Consider the following 27528-nt stretch of genomic DNA (forward strand, 5'->3'; position numbering starts at 1 on the left):
AGAGCTACAACAATCCCTTCCAGGCGCGAAAGGGTTAGCCCTCTCTCTCTCAGTGCGGCCGTACAATGCCGCGCCCATCCCCCTCTCAGGCACGTTAGCAGTTCGACTCTCTCGGCGGCCGTCTGCTCTTGCCTGGCGCGGTCTGGAGGAGGGAGAAAGGCGCGGATGCATGGGGGAGATAATGGGCGGGGCTATGGCGGGAGGAGGGCGTGGCCTGGCCGTGTAGCAGAAGGAGGAAGCTCGTGAATATTAATGAGCAGCATTGTGCAATTGGAGATGAGACGGTGAGGCTGGAGGAGACGGGGAGAGGAGAGGTGGGTGATCGCACTGCAGCATGGGGCTCGGCAGCGCCGCTCGGCTCCTTATTGTCACTTGATTGCTCTGTCTATCTCTATATCTGGCTGGCACTTCCCTCTGCCCCTCCCCCACTCAGCCTCCCTGCACTGCACCCTCTCACTGCCTGCACTGCACCTTCCTCACTTCCCTGTGCACTGCACGCTCGCTACCTTCTTCTTTGTGCCAGGATTTACCCCCTTCTCCCTCTCCCGGTTGCTGATTTGGGATATTTTGGGGGCAGGACCCCCTCCCCAGCTCAGATCACTGAGTAGTATGGGGGGATGAGATTGTATCCCAGCCTGGTACAGCTTCCTGGGCAGGTAAGTGGCCTCAGTGGGGCTCACATTGTGCTGTGCATGCTCTGGGGGGCAGCTGTGGGCATGAGCCGTGGGTCCCAGCCTGGTACAGCTTCCTGGGGAGGTAAGTGGCCTCAGTGGGGCTCACATTGTGCTGTGCATGCTCTGGGGGGCAGCTGTGGGCATGAGCTGTGGGTCCCAGCCTGGTCCAGCTTCCTGGGGAGGTAAGTGGCCTCAGTGGGGCTCACATTGTGCTGTGCATGCTCTGGGGGGCAGCTGTGGGCATGAGCCGTGGGTCCCAGCCTGGTACAGCTTCCTGGGCAGGAAAGTGGCCTCAGTGGGGCTCACATTGTGCTGTGCATGCTCTGGGGGGCAGCTGTGGGCATGAGCCGTGGGTCCCAGCCTGGTCCAGCTTCCTGGGGAGGTAAGTGGCCTCAGTGGGGCTCACATTGTGCTGTGCATGCTCTGGGGGGCAGCTGTGGGCATGAGCTGTGGGTCCCAGCCTGGTCCAGCTTCCTGGGGAGGTAAGTGGCCTCAGTGGGGCTCACATTGTGCTGTGCATGCTCTGGGGGGCAGCTGTGGGCATGAGCCGTGGGTCCCAGCCTGGTCCAGCTTCCTGGGGAGGTAAGTGGCCTCAGTGGGGCTCACATTGTGCTGTGCATGCTCTGGGGGGCATCTGTGGGCATGAGCCGTGGGTCCCAGCCTGGTCCAGCTTCCTGGGGAGGTAAGTGGCCTCAGTGGGGCTCACATTGTGCTGTGCATGCTCTGGGGGGCAGCTGTGGGCATGAGCCGTGGGTCCCAGCCTGGTCCAGCTTCCTGGGGAGGTAAGTGGCCTCAGTGGGGCTCACATTGTGCTGTGCATGCTCTGGGGGGCAGCTGTGGGCATGAGCCGTGGGTCCCAGCCTGGTCCAGCTTCCTGGGGAGGTAAGTGGCCTCAGTGGGGCTCACATTGTGCTGTGCATGCTCTGGGGGGCAGCTGTGGGCATGAGCCGTGGGTCCCAGCCTGGTCCAGCTTCCTGGGCAGGAAAGTGGCCTCAGTGGGGCTCACATTGTGCTGTGCATGCTCTGGGGGGCAGCTGTGGGCATGAGCCGTGGGTCCCAGCCTGGTCCAGCTTCCTGGGGAGGTAAGTGGCCTCAGTGGGGCTCACATTGTGCTGTGCATGCTCTGGGGGGCAGCTGTGGGCATGAGCCGTGGGTCCCAGCCTGGTCCAGCTTCCTGGGGAGGTAAGTGGCCTCAGTGGGGCTCACATTGTGCTGTGCATGCTCTGGGGGGCAGCTGTGGGCATGAGCCGTGGGTCCCAGCCTGGTACAGCTTCCTGGGGAGGTAAGTGGCCTCAGTGGGGCTCACATTGTGCTGTGCATGCTCTGGGGGGCAGCTGTGGGCATGAGCTGTGGGTCCCAGCCTGGTCCAGCTTCCTGGGGAGGTAAGTGGCCTCAGTGGGGCTCACATTGTGCTGTGCATGCTCTGGGGGGCAGCTGTGGGCATGAGCCGTGGGTCCCAGCCTGGTCTAGCTTCCTGGGCAGGTAAGGGGCCTCACATTGTGCTGTGCATGCTCTGGGGGACAGCTGTGGGCCCCATACGTGGGACCTAATGTGGTGTGTGGTCAGTCCGGGGGTCTGGGCATGTCCCCTGCATGGGCAGCTGAAGGGTATGGCTGAGACCACTGCACTGGCGAGGCGTGTGATTAGTCGATGGTTCGGCATGGTCCTATCTCATGGCCAGTGGGTATGTAGGCTTGGGGTATCGGACTAACCACAGGCAGCTGACCCCATCCGTCCACGCGTTTCAGTCCCTTGACCTGCTGTGTTGTCAGGGTATGGTTGTGTGTGCAGGGGCCACTGTGGATGGGTCAGGTAGATGGAGGGCTTGCTGAAGGATCCGCTCTCGTAGAGGAGGTTTATGGCCGGCTGGTTCTTATGAACGCGTTTTGTGAATTGACGACTTTGAGAAGTAATTATTGGTTCATGTGATTACGTTTTGTGTCATTGAGATGTCTGGAAATCATTCATGGTGTATTCAGTTTGGCGTATCTGATGGGGAGGGGGGGACGCGTTCTCCAAATGTGTCCATAGGGTGATGTGCAACAGATGAGTCTGGAAGAGTCTCCTTTTATTGGCCAAATAGGCCCCATTGACTTGTGATGGGGCACGTCTGGTCCTGCCGAGATGCACAAAGCATTGATTTTTGTGATTGAGCATCCAACTTAGATGTGAACGCAACATTAGAGATGCCGAGCGCTCCAGAAGGGAAGCTGTTTCTGACGGTTCTAGGCTTTGGCTAATTGGGAAGGAGCCCCCTCTGACGTCTGTACGTCCTCATGGTGCAAGTGGAAGGCGCTGTCTTAGTAGGATGTCACCATTGATTGATTTGCTCAATTACTTGGATGAATAATGGTGTCTCCTCCATGTAAGCTGGTATTTAGGAGGAAACGCTCTTTGGTGAAATGTATTGAGGCTGCCAATACATCCCTGCACTTCGCAAGATGGCTGTAGGGAAAAATGGTCATTTGGGTGACCCATGTATTCTCAATGTGTATGTCTTAGATGAGGGTCCGTCTGATATTTCTCCCTCCGCTTATCTCTGAATGAAACAAAATATTGGTGATATTGAAGTCGTGGGGCTTGTCCCCACCGGTCGTGGGGCTTGTACCATGTGTCCTGTGGAGAAGAAAGGTTTGGAATACTCCAGATGTTGGTGATATTTGTGCCGCTCTCATACATCTGTGTGACCCATTTCATTGAGTCCTGCCCAAATCATTGGGGCCTGTAGTAAATATTTTGTGTAACTTCTTAGTTTACAAATTTTGGGGAGCTCATGTTGGTAAATCATTGTGGACAACTCTTCTAGGAATGTCTCTTGACCGTACTCAGAAGGTGCATTTGCAGTGAGAGGGTATCGTGAACAAACGCTCTTGAGAAAGATCGTTCACAATAACCTTTCTGTCTAAATAGGATACCCATCGGGGTGAAATGATCTCTTGTGCTGCACAAATAATCATTGTTCTCGGCAGTCGGAGCCTGTTTTGGTGGAGTCGGTGTCATGGAGGTTTGGCTTACCGACTTCACAGCCCTGCTCGGCAGCACATAGTCCTGTGTAAACGGGATCAATGCTGCCGAGAACAATGGCGGTTTAGTACTGATCATTCAGTGCACATTATTTAACGTGGTCTGCCTGTATGAAACGGCCGCCGATCAGGAAATATTTAATTTATGGCCTCTGGTCGGTCTGTGAGAACGGACGTTCAATGATGATTTGAGGCCTATGTTCTCCTGAACCTGGCAGAGGTGGGCCCTCTTGTATGGTAGTTGGTACCTCTGTACGTCACTATAGAAATTCTCAACTGTAGATCAATGATTTGGGCAGAATCTGTCGACCATCTGATGTGTATGGGGGGGGCAACTTGATTCTGTTTGTGTCGAGGTAAAAAAGGTCGGACGTATTGAATTACAATTTTCAATCTTCCTCATATCCCCCACCGGAGGCGTCTTGCTTTTCCTTTTTCCTTATTGAAAGTATATTAACCCTTGACGTTGATAATTCTGGAAACCTTAGCGTCGTACATCATTTCTATACACACTTGGGCCCTGTTAATGAATAGTAATTGATCGGAGACCCCCTTTTCTAGCCTTCTTGCAGGTTCTCAGCCTTGTGAAATCTCGGTGTTGGCTGCTGGTGCTATCACTGATTTTTCCGGGCCGCGTACCTGCAGTACGGAGCTGGCGGAAGCTCGGACTTGTACCTGCTGTTTCCCCATATCTCTGGTAGCCGCTGGAGTTGTACGTTTGTGACCTTTGTGATTCTTTCTTTTCCTTGTTACGTTTTTGTAAGTAGCTAAGGGGCAGGTCATGACAACCCTGAGACGAAGGTGATCAGCGGAGGCCTTCCTGAAGTCCGGCAGCTCTTGGTGGTAGACATTAGATAGAAATCTGCCTTTGCACAACACAGCCAATCAAATTCCAACTTTCTCAGAGGTTTGACCCATGTCCTGATTGGTTACTGTGACAACTTTTTTTTTTTTTTTTGTGTGTGTAAATTTACTGCTTTATCTTATGTTTTAAGGGGTTTTTCAGTAGTAAACATTTTCTTACAAAACGCTCAAAATTGGTTAAAAGAAAAAAAGGAAACGAGTTTGTGGCACATTTTCCCTCCACCTCAGCGTCTTACTCAGTGACGTGACCACTGCAGCCAGTCACTGGCTGCATAGGTGCCATCATTTCTCAGGAAGCTGAAGTTCCTTTTCTGGCCCACCCAGAAAGCCCACTTTTGGGCACAATCTACTTTCACTAATCCCCTTCTGGCCCAAGAGTCCTGGGAAATCCCAGACCGTTTGCTACTACTATGGCAGTGGCGGATGTACATGGTTGATCGTCGGCTGTCAGCAGGTGTATGAAGAGCAGCGATATCGCCTCTGGGACCCTTTTTCTTCCAGGTGTGGTAGACATTTCTGTCGATTTCCTGTCAGTAATTGCAGAATACATCAGTCAGCTCTGCCCTGGCCTGAAATGACTGATAATCGCAGGAAAAAAACAAAACAGATTTCATTGACTTCTCCATTAAATGGAAAGTGAGATTTGAGGTGGAGCTTCCCTCACATTAATTATAGATGGTGGAGCGCCTTTCTGCCCCGTATACCGAACCATCTTCTGTTACCTCATAAAGCTTGCACAATCCAATCAGTCTCTGTGCCAAACTAGCTGCCAGGGCCACATGAGGACATATGACAGTCTGCCGCCATGACCTACTTTATCTATAGAACCTCTGCTCTGAAACTCCAAAATTAATAATTATACAATGGATATGTCATAGGTCGCCATTTTTTTATTTTTCTTTGGTTTGTTGTAAATATATTTGTTGCCCCCTCAGCGTTACAAGATTGACTTTTAGCTCATAAACTTGTAAAATAAATAATATCATTATTATTAAAAACAACTTTCTAAGAGTCCTAATTTAAAGGGTTTGTCCAGTACTTTTATACTGATGGCCTATCCTTAGGTTATCAATATCGGATCGGTAGGGGTGCGACACCCCGTTGATCAGCAGTTCCCTGGTGGCGGCCAGATGTGATCGTTGTGACGCTGCACAGCTCGGCCAATTGTATAGTGACCGGGTACTGCACATCTGTTCACTATTCGATTGAAGGGAACGGATGTGCAGTACGCCGCTGTTCTGTTCCCCTCTGCAACTGATCACATCAGTCCGGCCCTGGGAAAATCTGATCGGGTGTAGCACCACCACCGATCTGGTATTGATGACCTGTCCTAGGGATAGGCCATCAATATAAAAGTACTGGACAATCCCTTTAAGAAAAGTTTAGGCCTCATTTGGACATCCGTGTATCACAGTCTGGGGATGAACCGTGATGCACTTACTTGGTCATAGATTTTCTTACCTGAACTTGACAAGGTCATGGATATCTGAATTCAGCCTTATTCATTTTATATACTTTTGAAATGGGCCCAAAGGTCTCTGGCAGTGGCTTGGGCTACTTTCACACTAGCGTCGTACAACGCACGTCGCAGTGCGTCGTTTTGCAGAATGCGTTTTTCTCCATAGGCTTGTATTAGCGACGCATTGCCATACGTCGCAACCGTCGTGCGACGGTTGCGTCGTGTTGTGGCGGACCGTCGGCACCAAAAAGCGTTGCATATAACGTTTTTTTGGTGCGTTATGTCCGCCATTTCCGACCGCGCATGCGCGGCCGGATCTCCGCCCCCTCCTCCCCGGAGCTCACAATGGGGCAGCGGATGCGTTGTAAAACTGCATCTGCTGCCCCCGTTGTGCTGCGCTTTCACAGCATGCGTCGGTACATCGCCACGACGCGTTGCGTCGTACGACGCTAGTGTGAAAGTAGCCTTACTCATCTTGACCAAGCCAAGGGTGCAAGGGAATCTGGGTGATATAGCAATCCAGTGAACTCGTTTTGCTGGATGCTTTCTCACCCTGTTGGGATCCAATTAAAAGCTGACCACTTACATCCTAGTCTCACTTAAACAACTCTGTGATGTATTTTTCGTCATACCTTTGTTTGACAAATAAGGAGCCCCCCAATGCATGTGATGTAGGGCCTGGGGGACATTGGGGTCAGTGGCTTTAATGCTCGGCACACTTCTGTCCACTAGTTATCTTTCGTTAGGTGCTGTAATTCTGAGAGGTCCTCTAGTTCTTCGACCTTCTTATATATGAGATGTATGGCTGGGAGCATGTACGTCTTCTGCTGCTTTGCATCTGGAAATATGAGTACGTCCCGTCTTTTTCTGTCAGGAGCCTAAAACTGAGCAGCCGACCAGACCTGTCATAATGATTTAGCATTTTCCAGTTCTGTAATGCCGTATATTGTCATTGCTGTGTTTTGTTTTTTTTAGCACTTTTGAACAGTGGCACAATGGTCCCTCATTATTTCAGTTTTTATGGAGTTGGTCACAGCCTTCAGGTAGTGTAACATAAAAATAGTTAGGGTCCATTGATTAGACCCCTCTCAATTGTAGCTAGGGTGTAGGGCCACGTCAACTGAGACCCTTTTGGTTCTCGAGACCTAATAACCTCAATTGGAAAACATGGATGATGTTGGAAGCTTTGGAAATGAGACTATTAGATTACTGTCTTCCCAAAAAATTGCATTCAGCCTCCCTCTCAAAGGATATTTCCAAATAAATGTAATACGACGTTTATTGAGGCCTATATAATGTTTACAGCCACCAAACCCTACGTCTATTGGAAAGGAATGACCTCTCCGTTGAACGTTTGAAGTCCATTTCATGGGCATAACGTAGTAATTTGCATTAGCCCAAATGCTCTGTCATAGTGACCTTCCCTTGGAAGCCATAAGCATATCCATTGTCTGTTTTAAGCCTGGCTCGTAGGCCTCATGTGTATGGCCGAATCATATCTGTGTTTTTTACGGGTGCCGTACATGACCTTCATGTGCAATGAGAACATTTTGTGTTTTTCTTCTCCTCTACTCTATATGCTTCCTAAATATAAAAGTGTGTTGTGTTTTAGGGAAGAATCTCTTCATACATGAGGTCCTTGGTGTTGACCGCTCACAGTTGAACCCTGCTGTCCAGGATTTGTACACGGGCCTTGTTCTGTGTGATTCAGTTGCGGGTAATGACACTCGTTAACACTCACAATTAGAACATTTTTTTTTTTTTACTGTCAGACTATGGCCTGACTTACTTTCTGTGAGATTTGTCATAAATTGCATAGTGTTCATAGTTTGACTGGTTTGGGTGTTGGTCGTCAACTGTATTTCTTGGAAAGTCTTCCACCTTTGTTATTAGAGAGGGCACGTCCCAATATACGGTACTATGTACTATCTGGAAAGAGCAATAACTCCCTGTACTCTTGGGGTCCAGGAGGTTAGTCACTTGATAGGACCTCTGATGACACTGTAGCATCTGTTCCCTTCCTCATGAGGATCAGTCTGAAGGATCTCTAGAGATGAACTTGTGGCCTGTGCTATGAATATCTTCAGGTCCTTACCATAATTTCCTGCCCTATTGATCTACTATTAGATGGGGGCTGGAGAAATCCGAGGAGTCTTAGTGCATAGAAATATATATTACTGGTGTCTCTTTTGGTTTTTCTTCTATTTATTACTCTTCTGTAGAAGACATGTTTGCTCATGCATGGGTTGTACATGGATACTGAGGTCTTATGAAGTATTTGCCCAACTTTAGGAAGGACTGTATGATTTGGGTGGTCGTGCGTTATAAGAAACGACCATCAGATTCTCGTTATTATACCAGAGATTGTTTTGTGGTTATTTGATATGTTGTCCAATGAAGATGGGACTTTTTACTGGTGGTTTTATGACTCTATCAAGGACAAATTTTTGGGGCTGTGTCTTCCATGTCAGAATTTTCAGAGGCAACTTTGTTTACCACCTTTTTGGCATTTCTTTTTAAAGGGGTATTCTCAAGTTTAAGTTCTCCCCCGTACATGGAAGAGCCATATATGAATAGATCGGAGGTTGCTCGTACTGCTGCTGCATTCCGTCTAAGGGAGTGTTCACATATAGCGGTTTTACCAGTGTTTGTTTTTTTTTTTTTTGTTTAAAAATTACAGAAACCCAACATGTGAACAATACACTTCTTCTGGTCTGTGGCACTCTCAGAAGAATCACTGCACGGAATACACCTGCGCCATTCACAAAGGGCAGTTTCTCGGTCTCCCATGACAGCACTACGGAGAGAGGGGATCCGCCCTTCAGGGACAGGAAACCTACAGATAAAAGGGCGGTACCTCTCCCTCGCATCAGTTGGTTTCCTGTCCCTGAACAGGGAACCTCTTTCCGGTGGTACCTGTTATGAAGACCGATGGACCGGGCGGTCGAGTTCCGGCAGCGAGGAGGCTCCTGCCGCGGCTTGTCCGGCTCCCGAAGCCGCCACCGCTGGAACCGAGGGGTTCTTCAGGGTGAGCGGAGGGAGAACGCCGCCGATTCTGAAGAGAGGAAGGGGCGCTTGATCACCCGGAGCTCCTGTGCCGATAAGCGCACGCTCCGGGTGTACTAAGATGGCCGCCGCTCCGGAAATGCGGCAGGACTTCCGGGTCATCACCGCGCGCATGCGCGGTAGCTTCTCTTCTCCCTGGACGTGACGCAGGACCGGAAGTGCGGGGCCGAGCGAGGCAGCAGAGGTGGCGCCAAATACAAATAGGGAGATGGTGCACACACAGTTGTCGCACCATCTCCCTGTAAATCATGGAGGACAGCGATCCACAGGAGCTTCAGCCGAGGCAGCAGCACCACAAGAAGACGGACCCTAAGAGCGCCAGGAGTAGGTCCAGCAGCCGCTCTACACAGCGCAGCAGGTCTGCTGCGAAGACTAAATCACCTCCTCGGGAACCTTCTATTCCGGACCCAGGGCCCCCTCCAGAACCGGTACCTGCCTGCACGTCCGAATGGTGAGTGATCTTCGTGAGATCCTCGGTGGCAGAACAAGCAGCTTTAGAGAAAGAAATTATTTCCCTACTGCAAAAATCCGTAATTCAATAAATCCCCCCTCAGGAAGTAGGAGAAGGGTTTTTCTCCCCTCTTTTTTTTAGTTCCAAAACCCGATGGGTCCTTTCGGACCATTATAAATCTAAAAAACCTGAACAAATACGTATATAATTACAAATTCAAAATGGAAACAATAAAGTCCACCATAAAAATCCTGTTTCCAAATTGCTATATGGTCGTGATAGACCTAACCGATGCATATTATCATGTGCCCATCCACAATCAATCTCAAAAATTCCTAAGGTTGGCAGTTTCCATAAAAGGACAATTAAGATTTTTCCAGTACAGAGCTCTTCCGTTCGGGATCTCTATAGCTCCCCGAATATTCACAAAAGTAATAGCAGAAATGATGGCCCACATAAGGGAACAAAATATATTAATAGTCCCTTACCTAGACGACTTTCTCATTGTAAGCAACTCGGCCCAAAGTTGCAAAGAACAGAGGGACCGGGTAATGACTATTTTGACGGACTTGGGGTGGCTCATAAACTTAAAAAAATCAAAGTTGGAACCCTGTCAAGTACAGGAGTTCCTAGGTCTGACATTAGACTCCCGAGTCCAAGAATGTCGGCTTCCAAACCCCAAAAAAGACAGCATATTAGCTATGATAACGCAAACTTTTCACCATCCTTCCATGACTCTAAGGAGAGCAATGTCGCTACTAGGCTCTCTGTCCTCATGCCTACCAGCGATACCCTTCGCACAGTTCCACACAAGAGAACTTCAGTGGCACGTACTCGAATGGCAGTCAATACTAAAGGACAACTTGGAAGGCCAAATCACCCTGAATTCTTCAGTTATTCATTCCCTTCGTTGGTGGGGGGAAACCAAAAACTTATCAAAGGGAGTTCCTTGGGTGACACAAATATCCCGGGTGATAACAACCGATGCGAGTCCCACAGGGTGGGGGTGCTCACATGGGGGACAGAGTTGCTCAGGGAACCTGGTCAGTCCAGGAACTATCAGCATCCTCAAACCAAAAAGAACTTTGGGCAGTACTTCAAGCTCTTCTTTCTTTTCTGACCTATATTCGGGGACATCATGTCCGAATCTTTTCGGACAACAAAGTGACTGTAGCGTATATAAACCACCAGGGAGGAACAAGGTCTCGGGCACTCATGAGTTCTTCAGCCAAAATTTTCAACCTAGCGGAAGAAAATCTACTATCCCTCTCTGCGCTACACATTCAGGGTTCAAACAACGAGAGAGCAGATTACCTGAGTCGGTCTCAGTTAAAACAAGGCGAATGGTCTCTAAACCAATCCATCTACGATCAGATCACAAAAATGTGGGGAGCACCGACAATAGATCTATTCGCCAATCACAAAAACAAAAAAGTGAACAAATTCTGCTCACTGAACCCGGTAGGGAATCCACAGGCTCTAGATGCCTTTATGATTCCGTGGACCCAAAAATTAACGTATGCCTTTCCTCCAACTATTCTGATCCCGGCAGTCATTCGGAAAGTCAGAGAGGACAAAACGAAAATGATCCTCATAGCCCCGTTCTGGCCAAAAAGGACGTGGTTCTCCTGGCTGAGGATGCTTTCGGTCTCGGACCCATGGGTCCTGCCGAATATACCAGACCTTCTACATCAAGGGCCGATCTTCCACCCACAGGAATCGAACTTACATTTGACAGCCTGGTTTTTGAACGGGGACTATTAAAAGAAAGGGGTTTCTCAGATAACTTAGTCACCACGTTGTTAAAAAGTAGAAAATCCATCACTACTAGAATATATGGGAAAACATGGAAAAAATTTCTGTCCGTCTCCAAAGTAAAAGTCCAAGATGGGCCCTCAATTCCTAAAATATTGGAGTTCCTACAAAAAGGTCTGGAACAGGGGTTGTCGGTTAGTACTCTTAAAGTACAAATAGCAGCTCTAGGAGCACTCTACAACCATAATATTGCGGCCAACCCATGGATAATTAGATTTGTTAAGGCGGTGACAAGATCAAAGCCATTAGTCGCTCAGAAAGTGCCCTCATGGGACTTAAATTTAGTCCTTTCGGCGTTAACGGGTCCTCCATTCGAACCCATAGAGACGATTCCCATAAAAACTCTATCACTTAAGACCATTCTCTTGGTAGCGTTAACATCCGCACGCAGAATAAGTGACATTCAAGCTTTATCCTCTAATCCACCCTTCACTAAAATATTAGATGATAGGCCGGGTCAGGTCTAAGAGTGACTATTTGCCAAAAGTGGCATCAAAATTCTATAGGTCACAAGAAGTCTCCCTGCCATCCTTTTGTCCAAACCCAAAAAATGAGAAAGAGCAGAACTTCCATAATCTAGACGTCAGAAGATGCCTAATCCAATATTTAGATTCCACCAGAGAGTATAGGAAGGAAGGCTCTGTTTGTCTGTTTCCAGGGTCCCAGAAAAGGATTTCGGGCATCCAAGGGTACTTTGGCGAGGTGGATAAAGGAGGCGATAGTCTTGGCATATTCATCCTCGGGGAATGAGATCCCAGATGGTATAAGAGCGCATTCCACAAGAGCAGTAGCTACCTCATGGGCTGAGAGGTCAGAGGTATCAATAGAGCAAATCTGTAAAGCGGCCACCTGGTCATCACCATCAACCTTTTTTAGACACTATAGATTAAATCTAGCCTCTGTGTCTGACTTAACCTTCGGACGAAGGGTTCTCGAGGCGGTGGTCCCTCCCTAAGCTTAGTCTCTGCAATTCTCTCCGTAGTGCTGTCATGGGAGACCGAGAAAGTCGTAGTTACTCACCGATAACGGTGTTTCTCGGAGCCCATGACAGCACTCGCTTATTCCCTCCCATCACGTGTGCGGTGAGCACCTTTAATTACATATAATTTATATAGTGTATATAGTATGAGTATAGGCACGGGGTTCCTCTTTTAAGAAATGTTGTAATATGATTTTTTCTCTGTTGTAAACTAACCTGGAGGTCCTCCGATGCTCTGTAAACCAACTGATGCGAGGGAGAGGTACCGCCCTTTTATCTGTAGGTTTCCTGTCCCTGAAGGGCGGATCCCCTCTCTCCGTAGTGCTGTCATGGGCTCCAAGAAACACCGTTAACGGTGAGTAACTACGACTTTTCGGGAGTGGTGGGAATTCCAGTGGTCAGACCCCCATTGATCGGAAAGTTACTCCCTATCCCACAGAGGGATAACTTCTAAACTTGAGAATACTCAAAGCAGGCAGGTATCGGACATCTTCTTTGTATGGAAATTACGAGACTACAGGAGCAATAGCTGCTTGGTTTCAATGGGTAAAGATCACAAAATCCCTCTTGTTTGGTGAAGGATTGAGAAATGTCTGTCCAGGTAAATAGTAGCTACAGATTAGGAGCTTCTGGGGGGGGGGGGGGGGGGAGACTTCTGGTTGTACTCTCTGATATATCACATCTTCTAGGGTGGTGTAGATCTTTAAAAACGTTTCTACAAAAACTAATTTTGAACTAAATCCCAATTAGGGCAGTTTGTCAAGATCTCTGGACTTTTCCTCATGGCCGCATTCATGGAGCCAAGAGGTCTACACAGTTGGCATAATCCATGGTCTGCTACATCATGAAATAACTGACATTATATTAAAGTAGTCGTCCCATTAAAGAAATTGTGTTTTCCTCCTCAAGTTTGGGTTACGCACACATTAGACTGTAGGCTGGTTGACTACACAACTCAAAATCTGAGTCATCCCCCTTCTGTGTCACACCCAAGGCAGGTAAATGTCTTTCCTTTGAGATTAGGTCCTTGTTGCCCGGTCAAATAAGTTTTTGTGGGGATAGAGAGATGGAGCATTGCCTGGAATTTACACGTTAAGAAGAGACTTGTCCTTTTCGTATTTCCATGACTGCTAAAGTTCAGTGATGGGGACATGTGATTGTCCACACAGCACCTTGTCTTCATGGCCTTTTGGCTATTTACGTCATCCCAGCGGTTGAGTCATGACCTCTAGTTACCTTTTTTTGTTGACTTGCTCTGCAGCAATGTTAATTACTGCTTGTTTGCTGCCAGGTATACGGCTTTATTAGAACATGACATCTTATGTTACAGATGGCTAATTTGTTCTTGGTGGCAGTTTTCTATACATCTGCGGATGTGGTGCTGGTTGTCGGTATGGATCGTATTCTCGTATAATGTAGCCTCTCCGGTTTTTGCCAACGTGCTCGCTTGTAAATGTTTATCAGGTGGCTCCTCTCTAAATATTTATCAGCAATCACTGGCCACCATGCAGGTTTACTCCTCGTGGGGGAGGGGAAATGTTTGCTTAATAGGTCCTCCAAGACCCTCTGTGCATGCATAAATGATTACCAGATAGGTTAACATTTACCCACACCCTGTACTTTTCCACGCTGCTACAGATTGAGGGTATATCCTGTTCAGTGTTTTTCACAGAATCTGCTCCTCAAATATCTCATTTTATGGAAGAGATCTTGAAAATTGACACGCTGTGGCACCACCTGGTGTTCATGGTGTATAGCAATGTGCACGTCCACCGCCACATGAGCCGAGTGCTGGAGGACACGCATGCTCAATCACTCTCCCCACAGCAAGGCCTCTCGAAATATTATCTCTTTGCAGACTCAGTCTATAGTGTTTTCTTTTTTTTTTTCCCCCCCCCCAGGATACACGTAAAATATACTTCACAATGGTAGTGTGAGCTTGGCCTTTTGTACCTTCAGGGGAAGGAAGAAGATTGTATCGTCAGCTGCCAGAGGTAGAAGGAGACTGATTACACTCATAAGCCGCAACATTCGGCAGTGATCAGCAGCTGCACCAAAAAATGATAGATGGATATACAGTCATATATTTTTTTATTTTTTTTTTAATGCTAGAAATGCTGAGGCGTAGTATAAATGGGACGTTTAATGTCAAAATGATCTGTGGGATAAAAATCTATCAATTAGATTCCTCTTGTTATCATGGTACTGCAAAATTTAGGACTGTAGGTAAACTGGGTGACAAGCCCTTAATTTTTTAGGATGCATGCATGATGGTGGCCCAATTCTAGCGCATTGGGTATTCTAGAATATGCATGTAGTTTATTTATAAAGATTTAAGAATGCAATAAATACACAGGATTTTCCGGATAAAATATATACATTATCAGCAAAGCAGTGTTTAAATCCCACGCCAATATCTGATTGGTCGCGCCCAGCCGAGCGCAACCAATCAGCGAAGCATGGTTCAAATCCCAGGCCAATTAGTGGACGGACTGCGCCGGTCGCTGATTGGTCGCGGGCAGCTGGCGAGACCAATCAGCGACGTGGGATTTCCGTTACAGACAAACAGACAGAATTAGACAATTATATAGTAGATACCGGGTTCGTTAGAATCGGGCCACCATCTAGTATTCATATAAACATTGGTGCTTACATTTGTTTTAACCTATTGGACACACTGCCATTGTTTTTCTCCTGTCTTTATTTTGAGAGTCAAAACTTTTAGTCATCTATCGCTGTATGACAGCTTGTTTTCTACAGGATGACTTATAGTTTTCAAAGACACCATTTATTTTACCATATGATAAAACTAAAAAGCGGGAAATTTTTTTTTTCTCTCCCATACACATTGTCCTCCATGTTCTCTCCCTCACACACTGTCCTCCATGTTGTTCTCTCCCTCACACACCGTCCTCCATCATTTTTTTTTTTTTTTTTTTTTTTTCTCTCACAGACCGCGATCATCAGATGGCTCCTATGTAGCTGAATTACAGGCTTGCTATGAGCGCTCACAGCAAGCCGGCATCAGCAACCGTAGAGGTCTCAAGGAGACTTCTGGTTGCTATGCTGACGCATGGCTCAGCGCCAGAGCCCGCATCAAAGCGGGGTTACCGACCTCCGCAGAAATAGTATGGCGGAGATCAGTAAGGGGTTAAAGAGATTGTTCCGTTCCCATGACTGATCAGCAGACATGGTGGAGCAGGGTCCCTCATGCTGGTTCCTTGATTTGGACTGTTTTGTAATGGACGACATTCAATGTACATAAGTGGAAGCGACTAGTAAGGGAACCCATTAATTAAAAAATCTATATATATTATGGGTCCACTCCCGACCAATTAAAAGAACCGATATGCTTTAGGTACAATTTTGTGGGGTCATCTCAACCCCCAGCACCAAATACATAGGGCACTAAATAGTTCTGGTACATGTGGACAACCAGTGAAGGAAGGTGACCCTTTGAAGGTCTCCCCCCTGTCCTGTGCAGTAGGATTTGGGGCCGTTTTGCACAGATATGCATGGCTGGCTTTAGGTGAGCAGACATGTTATATTTGGGGATTCGTAGTATTACCACATGGCTTTATAAAGCACACATAATAGACACGTACTTCAGGCCTTAAAAGGGAAACGCTGCTGCTAGGAATAAAAATAACCTACACTTCGAGCCCCTTCTATATCACGGATAGGACGCTTGGATTTTTGTTGTCTTCGGGGAAATAATGTGGGCGGTCATCATTCTGCAAATAGCTATAGATTCTTAGATAGGAGTCTTTTCATGTGAATTCCACCGGCTTGGAAACGCCATAGCTGCTGCTCTTTAGATTTTGCTCCCTATATGGATTGACTTTTTTTTGTATTACAAAGCAGCAGGGTTTCCCACACTTTTGGTCGCTGCCCCTATATAAACCAAGGAGTACCCCAGTGTGCCCTCCGCACCTGATTCCTATAGAGGCGGAATATAGAATTCCATACACGAGTATAAACCTCACATTCCGTTGCCTTTCTTGGGGACCTATATCTCAATTTGCTTTCCTACTACCTTGCTACTGGGACTTGGCTAGTGAAAAATCGCTATTTTTGTTTAGTGTTCTCTACATTTTTCTTTTTTCCCCAAAAAATGCCTTTAGATGCGGGTTGTTTTTTTTTTTGTTTTTTTAAAATTTTACGTTCCTAAAAGATGAGACCATGATGCTGAGCAGCTGGCCCCGCATTCCAGATTCTTTTGGGAAGGGCTTGAAGGACTCCGTATTCCCCACCAGTGACCATTTTAACATGGAGTTAACATAGTAACATAGTAACATAGTTAGTAAGGCCGAAAAAAGACATTTGTCCATCCAGTTCAGCCTATATTCCATCATAATAAATACCCAGATCTACGTCCTTCTACAGAACCTAATAATTGTATGATACAATATTGTTCTGCTCCAGGAAGACATCCAGGCCTCTCTTGAACCCCTCGACTGAGTTCGCCATCACCACCTCCTCAGGCAAGCAATTCCAGATTCTCACTGCCCTAACAGTAAAGAATCCTCTTCTATGTTGGTGGAAAAACCTTCTCTCCTCCAGACGCAAAGAATGCCCCCTTGTGCCCGTCACCTTCCTTGGTATAAACAGATCCTCAGCGAGATATTTGTATTGTCCCCTTATATACTTATACATGGTTATTAGATCGCCCCTCAGTCGTCTTTTTTCTAGACTAAATAATCCTAATTTCGCTAATCTATCTGGGTATTGTAGTTCTCCCATCCCCTTTATTAATTTTGTTGCCCTCCTTTGTACTCTCTCTAGTTCCATTATATCCTTCCTGAAAACCGGTGCCCAAAACTGGACACAGTACTCCATGTGCGGTCTAACTAGGGATTTGTACAGAGGCAGTATAATGCTCTCATCATGTGTATCCAGACCTCTTTTAATGCACCCCATGATCCTGTTTGCCTTGGCAGCCGCTGCCTGGCACTGGCTGCTCCAGGTAAGTTTATCATTAACTAGGATCCCCAAGTCCTTCTCCCTGCCAGATTTACCCAGTGGTTTCCCGTTCAGTGTGTAATGGTGATATTGATTCCCTCTTCCCATGTGTATAACCTTACATTTATCATTGTTAAACCTCATCTGCCACCTTTCAGCCCAAGTTTCCAACTTATCCAGATCCATCTGTAGCAGAATACTATCTTCTCTTGTATTAACTGCTTTACATAGTTTTGTATCATCTGCAAATATCGATATTTTACTGTGTAAACCTTCTACCAGATCATTAATGAATATGTTGAAGAGAACAGGTCCCAATACTGACCCCTGCGGTACCCCACTGGTCACAGCGACCCAGTTAGAGACTATACCATTTATAACCACCCTCTGCTTTCTATCACTAAGCCAGTTACTAACCCATTTACACACATTTTCCCCCAGACCAAGCATTCTCATTTTGTGTACCAACCTCTTGTGCGGCACGGTATCAAACGCTTTGGAAAAATCGAGATATACCACGTCCAATGACTCACCGTGGTCCAGCCTATAGCTTACCTCTTCATAAAAACTGATTAGATTGGTTTGACAGGAGCGATTTCTCATAAACCCATGCTGATATGGAGTTAAACAGTTATTCTCATTGAGATAATCCAGAATAACATCCCTCAGAAACCCTTCAAATATTTTACCAACAATAGAGGTTAGACTTACTGGCCTATAATTTCCAGGTTCACTTTTAGAGCCCTTTTTGAATATTGGCACCACATTTGCTATGCGCCAATCCTGCGGAACAGACCCTGTCTCTATAGAGTCCCTAAAAATAAGAAATAATGGTTTATCTATTACATTACTTAGTTCTCTTAGTACTCGTGGGTGTATGCCATCCGGACCCGGAGATTTATCTATTTTAATCTTATTTAGCCGGTTTCGCACCTCTTCTTGGGTTAGATTGGTGACCCTTAATATAGGGTTTTCATTGTTTCTTGGGATTTCACCTAGCATTTCATTTTCCACCGTGAATACCGTGGAGAAGAAGGTGTTTAATATGTTAGCTTTTTCCTCGTCATCTACAACCATTCTTTCCTCACTATTTTTTAAGGGGCCTACATTTTCAGTTTTTATTCTTTTACTATTGATATAGTTGAAGAACAGTTTGGGATTAGTTTTACTCTCCTTAGCAATGTGCTTCTCTGTTTCCTTTTTGGCAGCTTTAATTAGTTTTTTAGATAAAGTATTTTTCTCCCTATAGTTTTTTAGAGCTTCAGTGGTGCCATCCTGCTTTAGTAGTGCAAATGCTTTCTTTTTACTGTTAATTGCCTGTCTTACTTCTTTGTTTAGCCACATTGGGTTTTTCCTATTTCTAGTCCTTTTATTCCCACAAGGTATAAACCGCTTACACTGCCTATTTAGGATGTTCTTAAACATTTCCCATTTATTATCTGTATTCTCATTTCTGAGGATATTGTCCCAGTCTACCAGATTAAGGGCATCTCTAAGCTGTTCAAACTTTGCCTTCCTAAAGTTCAATGTTTTTGTGACTCCCTGACAAGTCCCCCTAGTGAAAGACAGGTGAAACTGTACAATATTGTGGTCGCTATTTCCTAAATGCCCAACCACCTGCAGATTTGTTATTCTGTCAGGTCTATTAGATAGTATTAGGTCTAAAAGTGCTGCTCCTCTGGTTGGATTCTGCACCAATTGTGAAAGATAATTTTTCTTGGTTATTAGCAGAAACCTGTTGCCTTTATGGGTTTCACAGGTTTCTGTTTCCCAGTTAATATCCGGGTAGTTAAAGTCCCCCATAACCAGGACCTCATTATGGGTTGCAGCTTCATCTATCTGCTTTAGAAGTAGACTTTCCATGCTTTCTGTTATATTTGGGGGTTTGTAACAGACCCCAATGAGAATTTTGTTACCATTTTTCCCTCCATGAATTTCAACCCATATGGACTCGACATCCTCATTCCCTTCGCTAATATCCTCCCTTAAAGTGGACTTTAGACAAGACTTTACATAGAGACAAACCCCTCCTCCTCTCCGATTTTTACGATCCTTTCTAAACAGACTGTAACCCTGTAAGTTAACTGCCCAGTCATAGCTTTCATCTAACCAATGCTGACGTGTGTCACGAGGGTGAACACCATGAACTTCCACATTTGTTACAAGAAAGTCCTGTGTTCTCATCACTTGAAATAAAAGGGGAATTCCAGGCGGAGTGGGTTAGTTGAGTTTTTTGACATTGATGTAATGGAAGCAAAATCTATGGACGAGCGGAAAGGTGGCCATGCGCATTGGGATCACTGTTCGCTTAAGCCCCATGCCAGACTGGTTGCACCCTTTATTCTATGTGGGGGTAACCATGACCTTCCTCTCAACATTAGAGGTCAGAGGTGGAAGGGTAGTAATGGGGTCAGACATGTTTAAACAAACCCGATTTTTGATCCCAGGGATTGTGGAAAGAGATACGTGCCAGGGCTGTGGAGTCGGTAAGCCAAACCTCCAACTCCTCAATTTCCATGACTCCGACTTCACAGCCCTAGTGCCTAGAAGTGGCTTATTTCCCCCATTCCCAAGCATGCATGTTCATGGGGAAAATGTCAGATGAGAAGATATATCGTACTTGCACTATTAATTTACCTTTCTAAAACCAAATTGTGATAACTAATCTATTGGGTTAGTGCACCTCCGAAATGGCAGGTCTTGTGGGATGCTCCCACTATGCATTTGTTCTTGCCTAGAGTCCTTCAAGGAAGGACAACAGGAGAACCAGTGATGGGATCCCAAGGCTCATTGATGTATCGAAGGATTGGAAGCTACAAGAGCTACTGTAGCTTAAATTTCCAAACTCCTGGCTTAGGCTCGAAAGGGATCAGATCGCAGTGGTATGGACCATTGTAGCTTCAGATCAGGAAAAGTGACTGTGCTGACCCCTATCCGCTTCTATAATGGCCTTGTGAACATCAGAACGGAGACATGAAGCAATAGAAGAGGTGGCCCGACCTAATAGACCATGCTGCACCTGGATGCGCTGCGACCAAGCCGGTGAAGGCATTCTGTTTTGGGCACTGTTCTTTTGGGGGCAACCTATTTTCCTGGCACTCATGAGGCTGTAGCTTTGTAACCTACCTAATTATTGCACTAATCAAGCACATCTCTTGATTAAAATCCCTTTGTTGCAGGATAGTGCCCCCTGCCACGTTTTCATGTTTCTCCGTTCCTTTAACAACTTTGGCTCCAAATTCCCAAGATCTTTAAATGTGTTTTCCAAGTAGTCTTGAGTGGAATACTAGGGGGAAAAAAAAAAAAACACAGCTGATGGCCCCCCCTCCCAGACCAGTGACTTTAAAGTGATGTTGGCACCACTTTGTCTCCCATAGCAGTCACGTGCCGACCATCACTCCTCCTGAGGACAAGGATTGGCAGCAGCAGTCATGTGTACGTGGTTGGAAGGTCACGTTCAGAAAGTTGAGTGACTGGGGATCTAGTCCTTTTTGCAAACTTTCAAAAAAATCTTAGACAATCCCTTTAGCGCTCCACCGTACATGCAAATAAGCACCTTACCAGCAACTTTTAACATCCCTCTACCCCTATTTATTTCCCAATTTGTTTGTTTTTTCTATGATTTGTGCTTTATCTTATGTACAGTATGTGTTTCTTGATCTCTGCTCAGGTGCCAGTAGGTTTATGACCTGTTATAAAATCAGATCAGCAGGAAGCCAACTTCTGAGACCCCCTACGGGTTTTAGAAAGGTGGAGTTCCTGTTACCCTGCTTTTCGTGGTGGGGGTTGCAACATTTGTGTGTTTCCTTTATGTTGGTAATTGCCTTTTTTACATTCCTAATTTTTTTTTTCACTGTTCACTAAATCACCAGTAAATAGAATTCCTTTTCTGCCATTACGGGTCGGAGCAGCAGAGTTAGCCGAATGTGTTTCTTAGTGGCCGTAGAGAGGTTGGATACCGGGCCCAGTTCGAGATGTTACTAACAAAAACAGCTAAAGTGATTTTTTTTTTTTTTTTTTTCTTATAATAACATGTAGAGGAAATGTTGAGGACTCTTGCAGCGTAACGGGTCTGACCATGGTGAGAGTTCATGAAACCTGCAGAACACTTTATGTAGGTTACTAAAGGAAACCACATCTCCAGATTAGGAAGGTGAACCATCTGTGATGTTGGTCTCGTCCTCCTCTACTACAATTTGAGGGTTGGTGGAAGACATGAACAAAATTGGAATTCAAACAGATTCACTAAAATTCAGACGGGAAATTAGATTCCCATTAAAATATCCAAATGTTCCTTGATTGGAGTTATAAATAAATAAATAAATAATAAAAAAAAGAATGTAGATAGATTAGTACAAAGAAGATGAAGACCGCACTCATCCTTAGAAACAATATAGTGGTTTATTAGCCCATATGGGCTCCTTCGACGTTTTGGCTCAAGGTGTGAGCCGTTGTCAAGCCTCGCCCATCTGCTGCCTGCCCGGCCCTCTACTGCCTCTCCCTTTGGCCTTCACTACGTGACAGAAGAAAAGAAGACCTGAGCTGGTGGGGAATTTTGGTATAATTCTTATTCTTTTTTTTTTTTTATTCCCTGCCAGCCTTAAAAAGGCTTCCTCAAAATGGCGTCCATTGGCGTGTGTGTTGGGAAAGAGCTTGTCGTCAATTTGCTCATCTTTACCCAGTTGTAATAGAGGCAAAGGTCTTTCTAAATCAAATGATCATCATTATTTTCTATTGGAGTCCCCGAGAGGCCATATTATCATACGTGAAGGGGTTTCCTTAAGATTTTGGCTGTCATACTCGCACCAGTGTCCATATGTGGACAATTACTTGGGCCCAAGCTTTGACAGGGGACCTGTTACTCAATTTCACGCTGCCTAATCCATGGGAAGCATGAATTCAAAGCTAGCTGAACAATTGTAGCCAGGTTTTTCTTTTTTTCCCCGCCAAAACTCTGGGGGTTTCTGAGAACAGTTTGAGGATCCAGCTGGGCACCATGGGGAGAGATGAGCCTAGTCCGGCACCGCCCCGGCTGGCTTCTCCCAGTGCCGCTCTCCGGGGGTGGGGTGGCTGTTATTGACTCATCTCTCCCATGTGTGTATTTTCATCTGACTAGACTGGATCATCTGACTAGATATGGGGAGAATCCAGCCATGGGGGCTGTACCAAACTAGTCTCATCTTTACATATCCTTCAAACTTAGTTTTTTTCAGTAACGCTGGAGCGTTTTGGAGAACATACTTGGATGCAATCATGCCGCCCAGGTCTATGTCTGCCCATGGTTTGGACACCATGAATCGAGTGACAGGTCCCCTGTAAGTGGATGGATATTTATTGTGCTTCAACATTGTGATTTTTTTCTTTGAAGCAATTTTTAAGTTTTATTCTAGTTTGTGGTAATATTTAGGCTGGTGAGGGATCTTTCCTGTCAGTGGAGATATACTAACTCCAAACACATCCAGTAGGCCTTCATTTACCTGCCATGCCAATATGGTTCATGGGTCATGTACCAGTAAACCGTATAGATTGCAGGGACAAATGGCGTGCGCGATACCAGTGAAGGTGAAGCGCTTTCTATGCCAGAAAACTTCCTCCGGGTCCGCACTTGGGCATTAACATGGTACATTGGGTGGAGGACAGACTTTTTACCAATCTCGTGTTTTATACAAAACGTCCTGTCCCAGCATACGGCTCCCCTGCTCCGAGCCACGAGCTGTGGCTTCCTCCTGTGCCCATGTCGCCATGATATGATGGACTACTTCCTTTCCTCATGATACTACATGTTTGCCCTGTGGCACTGACTGACTACAAAGCTCATCATCCTGCTCCTGTAGTGCCTGTGTGACACAGATAGGGCTGAGAAGGGGGAGGTGTGACAGGCTACCTCAGGCAAAGGCTTTGCACAGCAGGTTGGACGGGGAGGGGGCAGGGCGAGAATTGGCAGAAGTCTTGTGGATTTAAATAATTGGGAGAATTCCAAGTATCTCGTGTGACGAGCAAGAGAATTGTTCAAGGAGGGAAAGATGGGGGAGCAAAGGGGAGAAGTGGGACTGAGGGAGTGGAGAATTCCCTAGTGGAGAGGAGATAAGAATGGGCTTGGCAGAGGAACAAAATGGGAAGTCAACAGATTCACTAAAATTCGGACGGGAAATTAGGTTCCTATTAAATTAACATAACCAAATATTCCTTGATTGCTGTTTTAAATAAATAAAAAATATAGATAGATATAGTGTGTGGATGTCGGGGGTGGTAATCTTGAGACATATCCAGAAATATATCAGCAAGAATATATATATTTATTTCTTGCTTGTTGTGTCAGCAGTACCTTGCGGGTAGCTGTGCGACCCCCATTCACCTACAGGGTTATGCAGGAAATAAAAAGGTGATCTTGTAAAATGAAAAGCTATTACATTTGCTAATACTCTCTGCACCAATCCTGTGCTGATTTCAAGATCTTTGCTGTCATTTGTCTTCTCCAAGGGGCCAAAGATCTGTCCTGGGCACATGGGGCTCCTTATATGCCATCATTATAATGTAATGAACCCTGCTCCTGTGTGATCATCATGGATCCAGGACAGATTTTGATCTCGTGGACAATGACCGTTTCAGCAAGCAGAATTCTTGAAAAAACACAAGGAATTACCTTACTTTTTTTTTTTAAAGGGACAGTCTTGGTCTTTGTCCTGAGATCTCCATGATATGCAACGTGCCGGTTTGGCTTGGGGATATTGACATCGGTTGCTTCTAATGTCTGCATGTTCATGACTACAGCTTCTATTTCTCACCCTACCGGTATGGAGGCGCAGAGGGATTATTTCTGACATTCTATCAGTGGGTTTTCCTTCCATATTCCGGCTCTTGGCTAAATTGTCCCGAATGTTTGGATGTGAGTGTGTGTGATGGCGCCACTTATCACCAGGACTGGTGAGAGGGAATGAATATTTACCTAGATGTAATAACAAATTAGTTCTATCTGCACCATCGCAGATAACGTGTTCTCGGAAAACATGGGGCCACAAGTGTAAGTCTATAATCTATGGAGGGGGCATTAGCTTCTCCCATGTTCTGTCTGAAATGGTAGAAAATAGATGTTTGCCTATTGATGGAACACTCCATTTGCACACTAGTACACGGAAAATCACAAAAACGTGAAGTGGTTGCTCAGTACAGACTTTCCCCTTAGTAATGGGCCTAGGCGATGCGGGAAATATGTCTACGGTATGTATGTACCTACTAGACTGCCCCATTCCTACAAACTCTGCATTGAGTTCCCCCTGATATTAACATCCAACGTAAAGGCTTCAGTCATAATTAATTCCATGAATTAAGTATATTGTTTAGTGAATTTGAGCCACTATCTGTTTTTCACCACTTTTCAAGATCTCTGCTTGTTGTTGGTGAATGGGAACTTTCTTCCTTGCGGTCCTATTGTTTTTCGATCACCAAATTTAAGGTTTTGTAAGGTGTTCAATCATGCTACATTGGTGCAACTCGTAATATACTAGAAAAACGGGAAGCTTGAGATTCCCAAGCGCTTAAATCCGCAAATCTGGCAAAGGTTGTGTTTAGACAGGCGCTTATTTCACGGTCCCTACAAAGAGCGCAGTGCCTGGTCTAAATGTGGGGTTCCCCATCTGAATTACACACATGAGGTTGTAAGTTCGGGCCTGGAGACCCGAGGTCGTGCCAGGACCATAAAGTCTTGTTTTGGGAAAGTGGTGGTCCCAGCGATCCAATCCCCTCTAGTATTTATTGAAGGGTCACATATTACTGTGGTGGGAAATCTTTAGTAGGACGCCCACCCTTATCAGTCAGACTTAAGGCCTCTAAATGTACTGCTTTCCATTCATTGATGGCAAGCATAAGACTACTACACATGGATGTGGATGATACGTGAGCTGTAATAATACAGAATGTACCTCAAGCAATTGTTGGCAATGGACAATGCCTTTTTTGTCCTCTCCTAAGCTCCTAACAGGATGTCCTGCTGCAGGAAAATCCAGCGGTCAAGGGCTTTATCTCCCGCTAGCGCCACCGCAGGGGAAATGATGTATTACGCAGTTGTCATTGAATTCATTGGGCTGTCAGGGTGATGGATGAAAATGTCTGGTCCCTCGGCATGAGAGATTCAGAACTTATTAGCTGGGTATTTTAAAAGGAGCTCTCGCTTTTTGAAAGAGGATTATGTAGTTTGAATCCCTCTATAAAGACTTGTAATATTTTCTGACAACTGAAGTGTCCGAATGTATGGGTATATCTACCAGTAGTCCCTGATCTAGATCCTCGTGGTTTTCTGGCCTGTGACTGGAACAGAACTCCTGGTTTTCTGGCCTGTGACTGGAACAGAACTCCTGGTTTTCTGGCCTGTGACTGGAACAGAACTCCTGGTTTTCTGGCCTGTGACTGGAACAGAACTCCTGGTTTTCTGGCCTGTGACTGGAACAGAACGCCTGGTTTTCTGGCCTGTGACTGGAACAGAACGCCTGGTTTTCTGGCCTGTGACTGGAACAGAACGCCTGGTTTTCTGGCCTGTGACTGGAACAGAACGCCTGGTTTTCTGGCCTGTGACTGGAACAGAACGCCTGGTTTTCTGGCCTGTGACTGGAACAGAACGCCTGGTTTTCTGGCCTGTGACTGGAACAGAACGCCTGGTTTTCTGGCCTGTGACTGGAACAGAACGCCTGGTTTTCTGGCCTGTGACTGGAACAGAACGCCTGGTTTTCTGGCCTGTGACTGGAACAGAACGCCTGGTTTTCTGGCCTGTGACTGGAACAGAACGCCTGGTTTTCTGGCCTGTGACTGGAACAGAACGCCTGGTTTTCTGGCCTGTGACTGGAACAGAACGCCTGGTTTTCTGGCCTGTGACTGGAACAGAACGCCTGGTTTTCTGGCCTGTGACTGGAACAGAACGCCTGGTTTTCTGGCCTGTGACTGGAACAGAACGCCTGGTTTTCTGGCCTGTGACTGGAACAGAACGCCTGGTTTTCTGGCCTGTGACTGGAACCGTACGCCTGGTTTTCTGGCCTGTGACGACAGCAGAACGACGCTGTTGGTAATACGATAGTTCTGTCCCCATACAGCATGGTGTCGGCAGCACGTCCTCTGTATACTGCGGGCGATGTGTGTGGCTGAGCCCATCTTCTTCTCTTCTCCCAAGGCTACAAACGGAGGCAGCTTTGTCTCTGCAGCATCGGAGGATCACTGGGGCGCTGAACCTGAGCTGCTTCAGAGCTTCACTTTCAAAGGCTACGTTCACATTAGCGTTGCGACGCAACGCACGCTAAAACGCGTGCGTCGTTTTCCGATGAAAATCGGACGCACAGAAAATGCTACATGTAGCGTTTTCTTGCGTCCGACGCTAGCGTCGGAAACGACGCACGTGTCGAAAAACGCCACCAAAACGACGCACGCGTCCCCTATGTTAAACATAGGGGCGCGTCGCCGGCGCAACAGCGACGCACATTGGCGGAACGCCAATGTGAACGTAGCCAAACTGCGTACTAAGAGTTTACTAGCGTGCTCTTCTTGCCCAGGAGCGTGGCCACCGCTGGTAACTTCAGAGGTGGCCGAATGAGCAGTGAACCTCTGTCCTTGGAATCGGGGACTTTGTAATCAGAGGAAAGTTGCTTGTTTTTACACTTTGCAATTCACATTTTTACGTTTTCTCCTTTTCCGTGTGTGTCCGAGGACTTGCATGAATCATTAATGTATCTATTCTAGGAAGTCTTCTTTTTACGTTGTAGCTGCACGTGGCGCTGAGATCCAGCCTGACACCCACACTAGAAAGTCCTGACGCCACAACGGGGTCATATGTCCATGAGTCACATGAACTTCAGAGCTGGTGGAGTGGTTGTGACAGCGCACAATCCAGGTTGTGTCACACCATGGCGAGTACAATCATACATTGTATTGCGGTCACTGCTCCGTATGTTCCGGACCTCAAAGTCCCAGTGCTTTTTTTTTTTTTCTTATTTGGCTGTACCCATCTTTCTCTTGGAAAACTGGGTGATCTTTATGGCTGTCATAATCACTGCTTCCAAAGTTCATTGCCATTTCCTATTCTCATCTGCAAGTAAAATTTTCATTCTATTAGTAATATTGTCATCCGTGTGTTTTTGTTTTTTTGTTTGTTGTTTTTTTTTTTTTTTTACTAAGTGAACATGCCCTACACATAAGATGGGTATTGCCCCAATATGTCTCCTTATTCCCAGAGGGGGACAGAGACAAGTGGCCGC

The 27528-nt window shown here is 46.2% G+C and overlaps 1 protein-coding gene across 5 annotated transcripts in view; it reads left to right on the forward strand.

The window, feature by feature from the left end:
- Window positions 1-235: 235 nt before the first annotated feature.
- Window positions 236-27528, forward strand: part of ZMIZ2 (zinc finger MIZ-type containing 2) — a 52667-nt gene continuing 25374 nt past the window's right edge. Inside the window, exon 1 of one of the 5 annotated variants that reach the window (XM_069766708.1) lies at window positions 236-314. The gene's annotated coding sequence lies outside the window, so the exon portion shown is untranslated. Of the gene's footprint in view, window positions 657-1636; window positions 1653-1937; window positions 1957-2032; window positions 2057-27528 lie in introns of those variants that run through there. The other 4 variants (XM_069766707.1, XM_069766710.1, XM_069766712.1 and 1 more) reach the window with 4 other exon arrangements.

Source organism: Ranitomeya imitator, chromosome 4, assembly GCF_032444005.1.
Source record: "Ranitomeya imitator isolate aRanImi1 chromosome 4, aRanImi1.pri, whole genome shotgun sequence".
NCBI lineage: Eukaryota > Metazoa > Chordata > Amphibia > Anura > Dendrobatidae > Ranitomeya > Ranitomeya imitator.